This window comes from Pinus tabuliformis, chromosome 4_1 (assembly GCF_031772625.1).
Source record: "Pinus tabuliformis cultivar Carrire ecotype Pingquan chromosome 4_1, CPIR1, whole genome shotgun sequence".
Taxonomy (NCBI): domain Eukaryota; kingdom Viridiplantae; phylum Streptophyta; class Pinopsida; order Pinales; family Pinaceae; genus Pinus; species Pinus tabuliformis.
This window is the reverse complement of record NC_142303.1, coordinates 399,006,050-399,010,730: the sequence shown is the minus strand read 5'-3', so window position 1 is coordinate 399,010,730 and position 4,681 is coordinate 399,006,050. Positions and strand designations below refer to the sequence as shown.

Sequence of the window (4,681 nt, the reverse complement as noted above, 5' to 3'; positions counted from 1 at the left end):
AAGAAAGAAACCATGAAGAAAAACCAAAAACACAGATAAAACACTGAATAATGAATTAAAATCAATTTAAAGGGACGAATGAAGAAGTGTGGTTTCAGTATATGGGAATCGTTGGATCTTATAGATCAACGACGTGATGACAAAGAGTGAAAACTGTCGATCTCATAGATCGACGATCATCGCATGACGAAGTAGCGCAAGAGTTAACGCAAAGAAAAGGCGGGTTTATAACCTTAGGCGGTATTTTGGGTGAGGACTAGATGGTAAGTGGTTTGAGCGTTGATCAACTGATTCCATACATATCACGACGCGTGGTAGAGAGTTGGAGTGGGGAAACCGCTTTATCAGGCGATTAACCCCCATGTGTGTGGTCAACGCAAAACCAATGTGAATCGTTGGATCTTTCAGGAGAAGATCAACGTCAGAGAAGTAATGCGATATACAAAGGAGTGGACCCAATGGTGTAATGTGGCGCAGTTAATAAGTTTTGAGATCTGAAATCGCATTATTGCATATCGCATTATTGCATATCCTTTTTTTCTTGCTCATGTATTTTGGTATCTACATTTGTTATTTTACATAATCTTTTCTTTTCTTTTTTTTTTCTTTTTTTTTGTGGGGTTTAAACATTTTCCATATATGTTTGTAGTAAATTATGAATCAATATTGTCTTTGTTTTATGACATGAGCATTGTTGGATTGTTCATTTCAAAATAAGAGAGAATAGACATTTAAAATGTTCAATCAATTAAAAATTCCTTACCAAAGAACTAGCTTAAAGCTATTTATTTTTTTTCATTTGAGTAACTAGAATGCATGGTCGAATTAACTAGAATTCAAACCTTCTAGATCCATCCTTGGTTCCAAGCCCTTATCGCATCATAATATATTTTTCCCTTATATATTATTATAGGGTCATATTGTTATAGCACAATCAACTTTGTTCAATAAAATTAGGGCATTGTAATTTCTAGCACTCCAAAAATTTATATAGCTTACATTGCATCAAGATTTGTATAAATCTAAACATGAAGTGTGATGTTAAACTCTCAACCTAGCCACTTACCTTTTCATTATGATGCACCCATTGAGGCAATAAGCTGAAATATCCAAAATAAATAAAATTAGTGAAGTGCTTATTCAAAAAGCCAAAAGTCTTGCTTCTGATACAATTGGACAATCAAAAGTCTTGTTTTGGATGTAATTGGAGAATGGAATTTTACTTTAGTATCTACAACATGTTGGAGGAGGATTTGTTGAGGAGTTGTGTTACAGGGCTCCAAAGATAAATAAAGGAATTGTTTATATATATATATATATATATATATATATATATATATATATAAAACTTAAATAATACTACACCACTTATCAATAAATTTTTCATCTCTAAATGTTAGTAGTTAAGTGGTAAAGGCTCAAATCATTATCTATTTTTGCAGATTTTCTTATATGGCATGTATAGTGTACTTTTCTTTTTCATAAATTCAACTTTAGTTTTCTTTTTCATAAATAAAAAATTAAAATAAATCTAAATCCATATATATGCTCTCTTCATGTACATGATACATCTATTATTATAACTAAGCAAAGTTCCTTGGTAATGATATGTTTTTTCATGCGTGCAACATTGAGTAAGATATAAATATAAAAGTAACTTAACTTGCAAACTTGATAACTTGTACATGAAACAAATAAATCCATTCTAACTACATTCCTCAAACCTGATGTAACATTGATAGAATATAACATCAAATCCACATCATGAATTTAAAAGTCAATGAAGACATTGTCATACACACAAGTTCAAATTCATGTATTTGTATTCCAAATTTTTCTAGTTATACATTTTTCTTTTCTACAAAATGGAACTTCATTCCCAACATAGATAATGGAAGTTCATGCCCATGAATGACATTATGGAAATGCCGCCTCATGACTGATCTAGAAATTGGGTGTATAAGTCACCATCGCCACTCTTGGCACTCCCAAGTGCATTTCCAAAGTGATATTGCTGCAAAAATTCAATAACCAATTAGTTGCAAAATCCAAAATGCATATAATCAATTTCATTAATTAATGATAAGTTTTTGGTCAACTACTCATTCTCACCATGAAGATCTAAGGCAATGGAGAAGACTACCCTTCCTGGGTAGATGGTGGAGCACTTGGTGATGGATATAGGCATGGTTCAGGGGTGATGGATAAAGGCATGGTGGGAGAAAAATTGGAAAAATGTAGTGGGTTGGGGCGATGATACATCCCTATTGGTTGTACGATAGTGGGAATAACCCTAGGGCGAGCGATCACCCTAGGGGGGGAAATTGGAATGTTGAGGGTGGATGATTGGAACAATGAGAAGGGCGGATGGTTAAAGGGGAGGGGTGGGAATTGGGAAAGGTTTGGGGAGTCGGTTATAGGCATGGGAGAAGTACTGATTGGAGAAGTGCTCCCAATGCTATAGTTTCTTTCATCAACATGCTCATCAAATAATTGGAGTCGACAAGTTGGCCTGTCAACTGTAACAACAAAAAAAGTTCATATAGTTATGCCTATGCATTGCAAATGATAGTATATCATATTTCACATGAAAAAATGCATAACATCAGATTTACCATTTTTGTGTATAATAGAATGTTGCACTAACTCAGGCATGTGGTCCACAGTTCTTTGTCGTTGAGAAGACAACTCCAGCAAAAAGTTTTGAAGATAAATCATAATAATTATAATTAGTTCTAAAAAAAACTTCACAAAACTTCTCCAATGTGATTACTGCACAAAGTTTCTCAAACATAGATGACAGAAACTTAAATTTAGAAACTTAACTTTAGAAACTTAGCACTTCATCACATAGAGTTGTTCTTTATCGATGTTGCTTTGGAATCCATCGCATGGGTTATTTTTTTTATCGATAGATGGGAGAGAATGATAATAGTCAGGCTGCATGCAAAGAAAAAGTCATCCATCCCAACTTGGACTGACATGGTGATGCTTATATGACATGGGATTACCATAATGGTAATGATCAAGTTGCATACAAAAAAAATATCAAATATAAGATAATATAATTTCTAACCTAATATAATTTCTATTTCTTGCGGTGATATTAAGAAAATATCGCTAACCCTGCCGTTATTCATTCCTAATCCTTGCATATATTCACTAATCACGGCCTCTAATGTAAATTATGACGCCTTGGAAGATTTTGCGTCAAAAGAATCTTTGATCTGTACGTATGGTTCCATTCTGGTTTACTAATCTTCGACTTTCCTTCTTCTCGTCATAAATTTGATAAGAAGTTGGCTAGTCCTTAAGAATGATTACAGTTTACTATCATCTAACCTTTGTTTATGGTATAAAGACCTATTATTCGACCCAAAGCCATATCGCTTGGAGCCTCGGAGTGTATACACAAAATTGTTTATTCGACCCAAAGCCATATCGAATGCTATACACAAAATTGTTAGCACATTTCAAAGAGAAGATGGATGTATAAACCCTGAAATTAAAATCGTGCATCGTAGATTCAGGGCGGAATAAACTTACCTGTTTCACAACGCAGACGCAGACGCAGAAATGGACCCTGGTTTCAAAACGCCGACGCAGAAATGGATGCCGAAATGGTCGCCCTTTCGCTGTTATTTAAAAGGCCCCGAATTCAGCTATCAAACGGCGGGAAATTTACAGCGTGGTAGATTTGCGGCACCGGAAATCTCAGGCGATCTCAATCGTATTCAAAATCCGAAAATCTCGCAAAGCCAGAAATCTCGGGCGGGCATTGCATTTACGCCATGGGGGGATGGGTATGACATGGATCCCATGGTAAGAGGCGACATGGATGATGGATCCCATGCTAAGAGGCGGCATTAATGGCCCGAGTCTAACACCAATAACCCATTAAAATGTCTTATGCTAATTGGGCGTAAAATATTGCTTAGGAATATGTATATCAAAATTTCACTAAGATGATTTTCGATGCCCAAAATTAACCGGCTGTAGTATAGATAATTAACCTAGTTGTGAGATGCCTGATTTCGTGTTCGACAGTTAACTTTTAGTTTCTGTTTATCCTTTTGTCGTGTGTTTGCATTATTCGTTCAGGCAACAAAACAGACTCGTCTAAGCGCGGAACGACACTCGCCTCGACACTCTCCTCGTTTATGCCAAGTGTCGTTTTTGATTTGGTAAACTGCTCACATTGTAATGTCTTTTCAAAAAAAATTCATAAAAAGATTTCGATGATTTGGTTAGGGCTTTTTATTGCTTATTTCGATTTCAAACCGAATTAGTCGCAAATTAAAAGGGTTTACTATTGTTCGGAAGGGTTTTACAATTTTTTCGATTTCCATTCAAATGTATTTCAATCCACATAGGCATATTTTTTAACTTTAATTTTTCTTTATTTTCCCCGGGCAATTATTGGTAATTAATTTGATTTGGCCTGGCGAATGATTTGAAATAAGCTCTAATTTGCAGTAGGTTAAACAAGAGGATTTACTATGAGACGAGGGTTGCTTTTGTTTCAATCTAAGGGACTGACATTTTCTTCCATACGTTTTGTTCGTTTGGGTTGTTTATCTTATTTACATATAATCAAAATGGTGTCTGATTGTTTTCTAATTTTTGTGTGTAGCCATTGAGGAGATGAGATGATATGCTAGCGAAGAGATGACATGCTAGT

At 35.0% G+C, this 4,681-nt stretch overlaps 1 long non-coding RNA gene across 1 annotated transcript; it reads right to left on the bottom strand.

Annotated features, from left to right (window-relative positions):
• Positions 1–1,803: 1,803 nt before the first annotated feature.
• Positions 1,804–3,870, bottom strand: LOC149175987 (uncharacterized). The gene is made up of 3 exons (XR_016258587.1): positions 2,616–3,870; positions 2,113–2,519; positions 1,804–2,014 (listed from the first exon to the last, which is right to left on the bottom strand). It is a non-coding gene; the product is annotated as an uncharacterized LOC149175987 (long non-coding RNA).
• Between the last annotated feature and the right edge of the window lie 811 nt (positions 3,871–4,681).